This window comes from Monodon monoceros, unplaced genomic scaffold (assembly GCF_005190385.1).
Source record: "Monodon monoceros isolate NGI ecotype Baffin Bay Population unplaced genomic scaffold, NGI_Narwhal_1 Super_Scaffold_6, whole genome shotgun sequence".
NCBI lineage: Eukaryota > Metazoa > Chordata > Mammalia > Artiodactyla > Monodontidae > Monodon > Monodon monoceros.
Genome location: NW_021703783.1, coordinates 78,440,287 through 78,453,490, shown reverse-complemented (window position 1 = coordinate 78,453,490; position 13,204 = coordinate 78,440,287). Strand labels below are relative to the sequence as shown.

Sequence of the window (13,204 nt, the reverse complement as noted above, 5' to 3'; positions counted from 1 at the left end):
ACACAGGCTTCTTGGTGGCGGCACCAGCAGCCTTAGCGTCTCATGCCTGTCTCTGGGGCCCGCGCTGTTAGCCGCGGCTCACGACCATCTCTGGAGTTCCTTTAAGCAGCGCTCTTAATCCCCTCTCCTTGCACACCAGGAAACAAAGAAGGAAGAAAAAGTCTCTTGCCTCTTCGGCAGGTCCAGACTTTTCCCCGGACTCCCTCCCGGCTAGCCGTGGTGCAGTAGCTCCCTTCAGGCTGTGTTCACGCCGCCAACCCCAGTCCTCTCCCTGCACTCTGACCGAAGCCCGAGCCTCAGCTCCCAGCCCCGCCCACCCCGGCGGTTGAGCAGACAAGCCTTTCGGGCTGGTGAGTGCTGGTCGGCACCGATCCTCTGTGCGGGAATCTCCCCGCTTTGCCCTCTGCACCCCTGTTGCTGTGCTCTCCTCCGCGGCTCCAAAGCTCCCCCCTCCGCCTCCCGCAGTCTCCGCCCGCGAAGGGGCTTCCTGGTGTGTGGAAACCTTTCCTCCTTCACAGCTCCCTCCCACTGGTGTAGGTCCCATCCCTATCCTTTTGTCTCTGTTTATTCTTTTTTCTTTTGCCCTACCCAGGTACGTGGGGACTTTCTTGCCTTTTGAGAGGTCTGAGGTCTTCTGCCAGCATTCAGTAGGTGTTCTGTAGGAGTTGTTCCACGTGTAGATGTATTTCTGGTGTATCTGTGGGGAGGAAGGTGATCTCCGTGTCTTACTCTTCCACCATCTTCCCCTCATCTCTGCATGTCTATTTTCTGTCCATTTTCATTTGTACCAACAAGGATGCGAATCTCAATACCTCTTGAGGCCCCCATTAATCTAATCACACACAAAAGCATTAGTCAGTTAGTCTTTACCGAAGATTTCATTAAGATGGGAAAGTGGAGGGGTTTACAGCATACACCCAACACAAACAAATTTGTTTAAAGCCCCATTCAACACTTCTGTTCTCTAAGGGCCATATTGTCAGTAGCGTCCTCTTCCTGCACAAAGACTTTGCCCTCAGTGAGTCCTCTTTCTTTATCACCATCCTCCAATGACCAAGCAGACTCCTCTCCTTGTCATAAGCCCAGAATTTAAGCAACCCTCTTGAGTTACTTGAGTATGCCCACGGGGGTCTCACCCTTTTCCCCAGACAGCTCATCAAAATATTTCTTCCAAACAAATAACAGTGATAAAGTAACATAGGTGGATGAAGTTTTCTCCATCTCTCTATACACACACCATCTTATTTAATTCTCACAGCATCCTTGTAAGGTGGTATTTTTGTACCTGTTTCATAGATGAGGAAACCAAAACTCAGAGAGGTTAGGGAACTACCCCAGTGTATAAGCCCTACCTTGTACATTTGTTGTGAGGATGAAATAGGATGACATATAATTCAGTGCTTGCCCCAGTGCAAGTCACAGAGATGGTAATGGTGCATCCACAAGCAGCAGTAGTAACAGCAGAAGCCGTAATAGTAGCAACATCCTTGTCCTATCTGGCTTCCATCACTAGCATAATGAATGTCAGTGACAGGGCCAGCTACATAGTTTGCAGGATCCAAAATGTGGGGCCTGGCCAGGGGTGGGGAAGTCAATTTCCCCTTTCCACAGACCCATAACCCCAACCTATGGCAGATGAGAGACTCCCTCCCCTGCCCCGCCAAGGCATACCTATCTCGAGGCCAGGACGTGCTTGGTCTTTGGGTTGGAGGAAGTGAGAGGCCCCTGCTGAGTCATTCACCATGTTGCCCACCAAACACACTATGAGTTGCTGCTTGGGGCAGGGATGGCCATTGGCTTGCTTACCCCAAGAAGCCACAGGGTGGATGACCCTCCACACCAAGACCACCCACCAGCACCAGGGGAGGAAGGAGAGTAAGGGCAGAGTGAAAGCCAGCCCCTGCCCCACCCTTCTCAATGCCACCTGATTGCTACCCCAGGCAAAGGGAAGCAGCATTTGCAGGGTGATCCAGGGAGGGGCCAGGGGTACCGGGGCAGGGCCCTGGGCAGCAGGAGGTAGGGAACAGACAGCTAAAAACTCATCCTAGAAAGGCAGTATCACATGTGCGCTGAGGTTCTAAGCCCCAGCAGATGCTCCATAGTCCCATCAGACTTCATTTACAAACACCAATTTGAAGTTAAAGTTATTTAGAATTGCAAGACTGCAGAGCATTAAACCAATCTCTGGGCTCTTCTGAGAACTAGGCCCTATGGGACAGCACTGATCACATGCCCGTGAAGCCAGCCCTGATCACAGTGGATACGCAAGTGCTTCAGAAACTTTCAATGCTGTATAAATGTAAAGCATTATTGCTGTAATCACCAGTAGGAAATAATATTAGGCCCTAGCAACTCTGTTGGCTTTTACTTAGTAGCCCCAGATTTGTAAGAACAAAGGAGATAGCTGAGATATTTGTTTTTCCCCCAGGGAAGAAATATGTTCCCAGATATTTCAAGTGACCGTGGTCACGCATTCTGAAAACCAGAGTTTTCAGGGAGCATCCTTGCCCTCCCCACAGATCTCCCTTGTAATAGATCTGCCAAGGAGGAGATCTGGATTCCTCCTCAGATCAGAACTGTGGATTCTCCCTTCTAAGCAGAAAAAGGAACTCCTGTCCTAGAGCTTCCCACAGCACCTGCTCCCCTCTACCCACCTCCCCAGCCTCCAGGAACAAGGGGCTCTCTGTGCCATACCTTCTATTAACTCAGAACTTGAAAAGCTGGGATGTCCCAGTGCCTTGAGTCACTCCTCAGTCCTGTAGGCCAGGCTGGGCTTCAGCACCCCTCTACACCCATGTTAGGCATAGATTTGATTTCACACATTTCAATAGAGCAGATCTGTAAGAGCATTATTTATATTTACAGGAGCATCCAGTGATTTGGAATAAACCAGTTATTAAGCAACTTCTTGGTCTACATCATAATTAGAAAAAGCGGCTGAGAGAAAGGGGGGGAAATGCAAATTAGAACATTCTCACCCTCCATATCCACTAGGGACCCATTTAGTGCAAAGTTGTAATTTACTAAATGATAGCCTAATGGCCTGAAAGAGTTAACGTGGCTTCCCACTTTATTTCCACCCAGAGAGTCATTTCTGCCCTAGGGGTACGAGGGCTCATCCTCCCCTCAGTGCAGAAGGTGTACAGACCTAGCAGCTTAAATGGATTTTCGCAGTCCGGCACTACAGACCCCACTTAAGTGTTCATTAGACAGGGGGTGAGCGCAAGTTCCACGAGGGGCTTTCTGCCCCTCCTCACCCCCACCCACACCTGGTCAGAAACTCCTGGGAGCTTACGTTCCTTTTATGCTGGGTTCTTTCCTCCAGAGCCAGTGAGGGTGACAGCAGCGCCACCACCAAGTGTTAGGCTGGGCACTGCTCTGCAAGTGAGGGGATGTTTGAGAGCAAAGCTGGTGTCAGTCACTGTTCTGACATAGCCCCCTTCATAGCACCTTGCCTAATGCAGTAGCTGCAGGGTCATGGGAAAATACATGAGGTTTGGAGTTAGGAATTTTGAATTCCAGCCATGGTTCTGCTGCTTACTAGCTGTGTGCCCTTGAGCAAATCGATGAACCTCTCAGGGACTCAGTTTCATTATCTATGAAACAGGAACAGTATTAGCCGTACTAACCTCTGGGTTGCTGTTTAGAGGATTAATTGAGATAGTGTGTGAATATATTTTTTCAGCTAGAAAATATCTTATAACTGATCATTTTTTAAGGAGACAGCATGGCATAAAGAAGAAATCATGGGTCTCAGAGCCATACACCCCGTATTTAATTCCAGTGCTGTTAGATCTCGGAAAATTTACTTAACCTCTCGGAGCCGCCATAATTTCTTCATCTTCAGAAAAAAGACGGTAATAGAATAATAGTAACAACCTCCAGGGTTGTTGAGGTAATGCATATAAAGTCCTAGTACATAGTAGGTACATAAGAAATATGTTTCTTCCCTTCCTGTCTCTTTCCCATTCCCAGAAACATCTTCCACAGGTATGCACTTCTCTTTAGCTCCAGAACCTCAAAGTCAGGCTCCGCTCCCCTGTGGCTCAGGCAAACTCTGCTGCATCCTCATGCTGAGTTCTCTGGCTCCTCTCCTCTGCCTCCCAAGATGCTGGCAGGAAGAGAGAAGGGAGAACCTGATCTTGAGCGTTGAACATAAACATGTTATTCTGACCTGCACCCATGTGACACAAGTCTATGCAAAAATTGTTCTGGATGATTTCTTAATTAACACTGATTCAGATTCTGTTAAAATTTTTTAAAATTTATAGAGCTGTCCCATGCCCTTGGAAGTATTGACCCCACTGGTTTATAGTACCTCTTTAGGTAACTAGCAGAACCTTCATCTTTCCCCACACAAACTTGTTCCTTCCCTGTTTTTTCGCGATATGTCTAATATCCAGAGGTCATCTTGGACTCCACTTTCTCTCTTGCCCTCACCCTCCATTCAGCCACCAGGTCACTGAGATGCTACATCTTTGTATCTCCAGATCCATCCCTATCTACTTTATCCCCACCCCCTCCCCCAGCCCTTACCTCAGCCCCGTATCATTTCTCAGCTGGATTTCTGAAGTGGCTTCCAAAATCATTTTATATCAGATTGTTTTGAGAATTAAATGAGATAATAAATTTTACATTTGTTAGCATAACATAGCACAAGGCCCCTGCCCCCCAGTAGGTACAAAATAAATGGTAACTATACAAAAGTTTCAGAAAAGAAGTTCTCCCTTAGTTTAAGAAGACTTTTGTAGGAGTAAAAGCCCCAACAATGGAATAGGCTTCTTCAGTTGATAACGAGCTAACTGTCACTGGAAGAGTCCAAGTCTTGTTTGAGTAACTCTTTCACTAGAAGTTATAGAGGAGAGTCAAACATCAGATGGGAAGTTGAGATAAACTGTGTTTAAGTTCCGTCCAAGGAAGTGAGGACACTTTCAATTACAAGTGCCAGAAACCCAACTCAACATAAGGAATTTATTGGCTCACGAAAGAGATAAAGTCCAGAGGTTTCAGGCAAGACTGGATCCAGAGCCTCGAATGCTTTCACTGGAATCCTTCAGTCTCTCACTCCATACTTCCACTCTGCTCCCTCTGCACTGGCTGCACTCTTGGGCAGACCTTCCGCACAGGATGGACACTGGCAGCTCCAGACATTAAGTTCAGCACCCTAGCAATGCCTGTGTCATCAGCTCAGAAATGTCAGTGAAAAGAGTTCCCCTCTTTCCCAGTGTTTCCTGTACAGTTCTGGTCCTGACCCTCCCTGAACGAACTACTGTGGCTGAGTGATGGAACCCGTTGTTAGGCCAGTGGATCACAGGTCCTCTCCATGGTCAGATCTTTTAGGGCTTCTAGAATTTCATGGCTCAGGACTGGAGAGGTGGGTCCCCAGTGAAAAATCAGACTATTGGTAACAAAAGTAGAGGGACTGGGTATTAAGCAGGAAAAAACAGTGAATATCAACCATACCTTCCTATCCTAAGATTCAGTTATTCCAACCCAAAATTATTATTTTAATATAATTAATATAATTGTTATATTAATATTAATATAATCCATATAATGATATAATTAATCTTTAAATAAACTAGTATTAAAATAATGATTTTAATATGTATTATGTAATTCTTTCTCCCTTTGTCCCTCTAGTATATTTCAGTACTCCTAAGGTACATTACTACAGAATTAGCATAATGACATGCCTAATCACCAAATGATAGGCTGTCTTGTCCTCCACAAAATCCTGTGGAGGGAAGAAACTTTATTATGAGTCTACTGTACAAAAAGTTACTGTCCACTCTCAGGTGCGTGGGCGCTTCTTCACCTACACAGCTGATAAGCACGCCATAAGGTGCTATGGGAATGAGCTTTGTTATTTAGTTCAATTGATAAGTTGGAGTAGCCTCTTGATTCTGAAAGCTTATGAATTAATACTAGAGTGAACTTAATTCTTCGGTTAAATAATTATTGTGCTCCAGGTATTATGGTAGATTTTTTTACATGGGTGCACGCATTTAATCCTTAAACAACATCCTTAAAGAACAATTATCCCTATTTTACAGATGCAGGAACTGAGGTGCACCAACGTTAGCAACTTGCTTAGAGCCTACAACTAGTAAATTATAGAGCCAGACTTGAACTCAGGTAGGAGCCCACAGCCTTCTTCTGTACATTATACTACCTCCTTAAGGTCTCCAATTACAAGTCTCCACTATGCTGTAAACCATATTTTTCTGAACAAAAAATCAGATCTCATGGTCTGACTCATTTAAAGGGAGCTGTCCTGGGAAAGCTGGAATGTGCAGCCGTTTAGTGAAAGAGACACCCAGATCAGATTACTGGAGCATTGTCTTCTCATAGCTAACTCTGAAAGTTGCTGCCAGCGTTGTACACAGCTGTTTGGTTGGCTAAAGGTGTTGTTAGAAGGATGAGGTACTTAACACCTGTGCTGTGCGGCTGAGACTGATTCTCAGGGGCTGCTTGTAAGCAAAGTCTGCAAGCGAATGTCTTAGCTATGGCTCAGTGGAGCTGTACGTGGCTCAGGCCTTGAATGTAGTTAGCATCCAAAAGAAGTCCCTAGGTCTAATTCAGAAGACTGGGGCAGAACATTCCTGGCAGATGGGCTTCAGTGTTTACATTCATTCCCCCTGGATTCCAAGCCTGCTTGCCTTCAGGAAAAAGTGTAAAAGTCTCCTCTGCTCTGGGTTGTTAGCTTGGTGGTTAGATCTGTAAATATGCCCATGGTTAATAGGTAGTCTATAAGTTGTTTTAAATTTACTATCCAAATAAAGGAATTTTTCCACAGCAAAAGTATGATCATGCAATAAAAATAATAAAATCTATGAGCATTGGAAGTCGGCCTATGCCTTACGTGTCTCATTAATGACAAGCAAGCGCTGAGTATAAGGGAGAGCCACATTGCTTCTGCAGTGGACACACACCGCCAACAGCTACACATGCCCAAACACCACTCAGAGCCTTCCCTAACGCTTACCTTTCGTGGAACTCCTTGATTTTGTCGCTTTGCCGTTACACAGACTCTTTCTCTCTGACTCACGTGCCATGCCCTCTATCTATACATACCAATTTTTTTTTTTTTTTACAAAATTTAAAGTCCCACTTTCCACATATTAGAAGGTAAAATTCCACAATATCATGATTATAAATCCATATTCATAGTGCTCCTATCTCTACAATAGCTTAGTTCTGAAATATCTTTCTGTTAGAAACTTGTTCACGCGGTTAAAAAGATTTATTTGGGAGTGAGGTTTCCTGAAACTTTTCTATCCTAGCCAGCGGGCCATGTATCATCACACGGTGTAAAATGGAAAATGTGGGCGCTGTCCAGAGTTCTGACCTCAAACCTTCTCTTTCGTAATTATACACGTGGTTCTAGTTGATGGCAGTTCCACTCCCAGGCCCTCCAACTACCAGGAATTAGCTGATAGCAAATCATATTTCTTGCCCTCACCTCTCTCCTCAGCTCCAGATTTATATTCTGTCTGCTTTCTGCATGTGTCTATTTGGAAAGCAACTAAAATTCAGTGTCTCAAACTTTCTTTCAGGTGTTCAGTAAATATTCGCCTAATGCCTATCTGGGGTCAAGAGCTGAACATAAATTATCGCATAAGCAAGGTCCTTGATCACATGCAGTCTTATGAGGATATCCATAACTAAACAAATAATTACCAAAAAAAAATAAATGCTATATTAGAAGCAGCAAAGTTACTATGAGAAAAAAAGAATTTTGTCTAGGCCAGTGCAGGACAAGGGATGTATTCAAATTTTCCTGGGGTAAGTTACATGTTAGTTGAAATCCATAAGGATTTCCAAAAGGAGTTACCCAGAGAAAGAGTTCCACAAAATTAGAGTCCCTCTCTACTTTATCTTCCTATCCCTGAGCACCCAGCTCAGTGTTTGAGATCATAGGCATTCAGTGAATCTTGGCATAATGAGAAGTATTTTTATCTCACTACCATTTTAAAAAATCACTAGTATGGTATAAAGGATCACAGGACAGCTCTCTCTAGCAAATACACAGTTTAAAACATGTTCATTGGTAAGATTGATTCTAAGTTACCAGAGCTTTAATAAAAAGTCAAAAGGTTCTCAGTCTCTCTCTCCTCTTCATCACCTTTTAATCCTATTTGCATCTGAGACAGCCTTCCTGGACTTGGTTTACTGAGCTGAGGTATTTCCAGCTTTAAGTTTTGTATGCTTGGAATCATAACTCTGAAGGATAGAGGCAGCTTGTATTTAAGTAGGTTTGTACCATGCCTGCTTTTTTTCATGGTATTTTTAAGGTATTTTTCCCTTTGCTTAAAAATGTTCAAAACAATATAAGGGTAAGGAATTAAGAGGTACAAACAATCAGGTATAAAATAAGCTACAAGGATATATTGTACAATCTGGGGAATATAGCCAATATAATAGCTACAAATAACCTTTATAACCTTTAAAAATTGTGACTCACTATACTGTACACCTGTAACTTACATAATATTGTACATCACTATACTTCAATAAAAAATAAAATTAAAAAATGCTCAAAACAAACTAAAACCTGTAAAATATAATAATGTAGAATACTAAGATAAGCTAACATTGAGACAAGAAAGATCTTTTGCTTTAATATTCTTAAATATAAGAATATTTCTTCCTCCAGGAATCTCAGAGCAGTTCTGTTAAGTATATAATTCTAGTTGTCTTAAGACCAACAGTCAGAGATGAATCTATTACATCATGGAATCCCATGATTGAAGATCAGTTTTCTTCATAGTTTCAGGTGCTAAATCTATATAGGTCAATCAAAAAAGGAATGCCTGCCTTTTTGTTCATTGTCTTCCTAACCCAAGAAACCGTCCTCGTACTAGATTTGCATGATTCCTCCACATAGCTCCGGATGGAATGATCAACCCTGTTGGCCTTTTCCCTTGTTTTTCTGGAAATTTTACTCAAACATTAAATCCCTTCCTGGTTGGGATTACTAACATTGAAGGTAATAGGTATCTATCCCTATTCTATCTCAGAATTCTAAGACATTTTTATCAGAGTGCATATCCCAATGCTGTGAATGTGAGAGGTGTTGAATAAAGGTTTTTAAACAAAAACATTTTAGCTAACATTTTTGGAGTGCTTTTCATGTGCCAGATACTATAGTTAATTCTTTACAACATGTATAAGTGAGGGTTCAATCAGAGAAGCAGAACCAGTGGGAGGTGTATACTAAGAGATTTATTGCAAGGACTTGACCCATGTGATTGTGAGGACTGGCTAGGCAAGTCTGAAATCTGTAGGGCAGGCTCTCAGGAAGGGCAGGCTTAAACTCTTTGGCAGGGGCTGAAACTGCCGTTCACAGATGGAGTTTCCTTTTCTTTGGGGAAACCTCAGTTCTGCTCTTAAGGCCTTTCAACTGATTGAACCTGATTATCCAGGATAACCTCCCTTAGATAAAGTCAACTGATTACGGACTTTACTCACATCTACACAATACCTTTACAGCAACACCGAGATTAGTGTTTGATTAAGTAACTGGGGACTATAACCTAGCCAAATTGGCACATCAGAAAGACCACCCTACACGGGTAATCTCATTTCCTCCTGACCACAACTCTGTGAAGTCATTTCCTTTATTATCATATTCATTTTGCAAAGTGGAGGAGTGAAGCTGGAAAAAGTTAAGTAACTTACTCAAGATCACAAAACTACCAAGTGGAATAGCCATTACTTGAACCCACTGTCCTGTTTCCAAAGCCGGGAGCTTAACTATTTGCATAGTACTACCTCCAAACCAATGAATAAATCATTGTAATTCTATCCCTCTAAATCTGTACAGAGGACTCAAATCAGTGTTTTATGTATCTGTTTGAAATGCTACCACCATCTTTAGACTTTCTGAGACTAGACAATTCAACATGGTCTTCTGGATAATTTTTTAAATGCAAATTGGAGAATCCCAAATGTTAGTCCTTTCTGATATAAAATTGCTACTGTTAAATAAGAAGTTTATGTCAGAAGGGTTGCAATCCTGATGACCTGTAATGGAATGAATGCTTTACATTTCGCTGGAGCTATGGGGAGTTTGGGCATTTGCACTATAAGAGTCTTTTCTAAATTGTCTCATTTTTCAAGAAACAATGTATTACTTAATATAACCAGAGCTCTAAAGATCAGTAGATATCCTCCAAGTAAAAGAACACAAGATTATATATCATTTGTATTTTAAATAACATAAATTGGAACTTGACTGATTTTTAGCAAAAAATAACTGAAGGAAAAAATAATTCTGACATTGAATATCCTGGGGAACCATAGTATCATGGTTAAGTGTCTGAACAAATGGCAAAAATTCATGGTTTTGCTCTGCTTCTAGTTAGGTTAGGTCGTTGGGCAAGTGAATTAACCATTCTAAGTATCAATTTCCTTTTCTACAATATGAGAGAGTTTTAGAAGGTGATCTCTTACATCCTTTATGCTATCCTAGAACATAAAAATGTCTAAAATTTCAGCTATAAGTAGGCCAGAGAGTAAAAAGTCATTCTTCTGTGAATTATGCAATGTTTTTACTCCAACCAGTAGGACATTATACTGAAAAGAACTTTATATTTTAATATGCATACCTGGAGGTCATCACCAAATTTCATTATTGCCACGCTGAAGTTAATTTCCAGGACTACAGTATTTCATATGTGAGCCGATTATGCTGCATGGAGCATCAGTGACAGCCGCTCTGGACAGCAGCTTTCCCTCCCAGTTCCCTCAAGAAGAGTTTTCATTAGTCAAGCACAAATGCTGACAGGGAGTTAGATTTGCATCATTCTCTAAAGGTGTTTCAGACACAAAACGGCCTACAGCCCCAAATTATTCTATAGTACAGAGGATTCGACACAATACAAAAATGCTAGCATAACTCCTTTCTAAAGAGCCTGCAGTTCATCACTAATAAATGACATCTCTGATAGCCCAATATTGTTACCAGAGAACAATATCGAGAAGAGAATGGTGCTTTCTTTGGGAAAGCATTCTTTGGTTATTGGGAAATGTCATTCTTTGGTTATTTCCAAGATTGGGAAACTAAGAAAACACCTATTCCACCTCAAGTCACATGTGTTTCAGTTGCAGAGTGAGAAATAGAACTGAATGGCCTGACTTCCCAACCCATCAAAAGTTTGCTGATCTCAGAAAACAGACATCCGAACATGCCCCAGTCAAGAAGGCAGCTCATGTCCAACCTGTTTCGTTTTCTATAGGTGTAAGACAGAAAATCAAAAAGCTTTATGAACCCCTTATGGAAATGAGAAATAGTTTCCATATGGCTAAGGGCTCACACTCTGGAGGTTGACAGGCATGAGTTTATATCCTAGCCCCATCCTTTGTTAGCAGGGTGGCTTCAGATACTGTTGCCCTGAACTTCACCCAAGCAGACAATGACATGACAGTAGACAAAACGGTGGACATTCAGTGTTTCTTGCTTAAGAAAGTGGATGTTGTCCCATAACTGATAGTTGCACATCTCTCTAAACCTTTTTTTTTTAATCTGTAAAGCGAGAATAATAATAAAACCTACCTCATAGGGCTGTGAGAATTAAATGAGATAATTCACAGATGTCTGGCAAATAAGTGCTCAGTAAACGTTACCTATTATTTTAAAAATCGATTAACATTTCTATTTCAGTGTCTGATGTTTTGCAGTTGATCAAAATCGTTGTTCTTTGGTTTTGAGACAATAAATGCGTATTCAAAAAGTTTAGAAAGAAAATGTGCCCAGAACAACAGGTTGATTATAAGAACCGTTTGGAGTTCATCATGTCATACATTTCCTTAAGTACTTTTATGTAAAGTTTCTTCATTCCAACCTATTTTTCACAAACTGCTTGGGTGCTGTTACCTTGTGTTCAAACGTTGGTTATCCTCTGTGGGAATCCGTGGTTCGTATCCCAGACGAAGTGGGCAACTCACGCTTTTGGATGGAACGCTGAAACAACGAGGAACTGAGGTGTGTGGGTTGCCAGATATGTTTATTTGAATGTTATGGTATTAAGCAGTCTGTAAGCCACATACTATTTTTATTTATTTATGGCAAGGAAACACTATTGGCATTAAAAACATATATACGGGAGAGGTTTCCCTGGTGGCGCTGTGGTTGAGAGTCCGCCTGCCGATGGACACGGGTTTGTGCCCCGGTCTGGGAAGATCCCACATGCCGCTCCGCGTCTAGGCCCGTGAGCCATGGCCGCTGAGCCTGCGCGTCCGGAACCTGTGCTCCGCAACGGGAGAGGCCACAACAGTGAGAGGCCCGCGTACCGCAAAAAAAAAAAAAAAGGAGAAAGGCCTTGTCATTTAAGGTCAGATGTATTATACTTCATTTAATTGGCATAATTTTGAAGAGAAACCTTTGCCCAAGTTAGTTTCTACAACTGTTGGTAGCAGTAAAATGATAACTTCTGTGGCAACTGGGGGTGGGGGGAGAGGTGTTTGAATCGTATCAAAATCTTACTCAGAATCTTAACCGCGACCCTCCAAGTCTGCTGGGGGCCGATCACTGCCCTCAGAGAACAGCTGGAACGCTAGTGGCTCCGGGTGGTGCCACCACCAGTCACCCAAGTTGAGTAATGCTGTGGCTTCTCCTGCGTCGTGAACTCGAAGCAGCTTGGTTAGTGGGAGGAAACTCGAGGTGGCCTCGAGGACAGAGCAGAACCTGCCTTCTCCCCATCTTCCTCCTCCTGTGCCCAGCGGCGGCCACGGCGGCAGTGGCGGCGGCCGCCACTGCCGCTGCCGCCGCCGAGCTGGTCACCTGGGCGCCTGCGGGGCTGCCTGGCTGCTGCCTCGGCGGCGGCCTCTCGGAGGGCGAGGAGGGGGCGGCGAAGAGCGAGATATCCATAGTAACACAGGATGCGCCGGGCGCCGAGCGGGACCTAGTGCGGGAGGAGGAAGCCCCCGCGCGTCGGCAGCCCGCGGCGCTGGGCGCCCTGCAGCCCCCGCGCGCCGTGCCCGAGCCCGCGTCGCTCTCGCACTTCGGGTCCGACTGACTGGTAAGCCCTCCCGGGAACTAAGCCAACGCCTCCCACCCGCCCCGGCCACCCACCCCCGGGAGGCAACCGCAGAACAATAGAGATCGCAGCCGGCCGCCCTGAAGACCGCGCTCGGGGGAAGACGCGCCGCCGCCGCGGACGCCGCCGCCTCCCGGGCTGGCGCGCGCCGCGTGGGGCCG

At 43.9% G+C, this 13,204-nt stretch overlaps 1 protein-coding gene across 25 annotated transcripts in view; it reads left to right on the top strand.

The window, feature by feature from the left end:
* ANKS1B (ankyrin repeat and sterile alpha motif domain containing 1B) overlaps positions 1-13,204 on the top strand; it is a 1,184,309-nt gene that overhangs the window by 1,004,987 nt on the left and 166,118 nt on the right. The gene's annotated exons all lie outside the window — the stretch shown is intronic.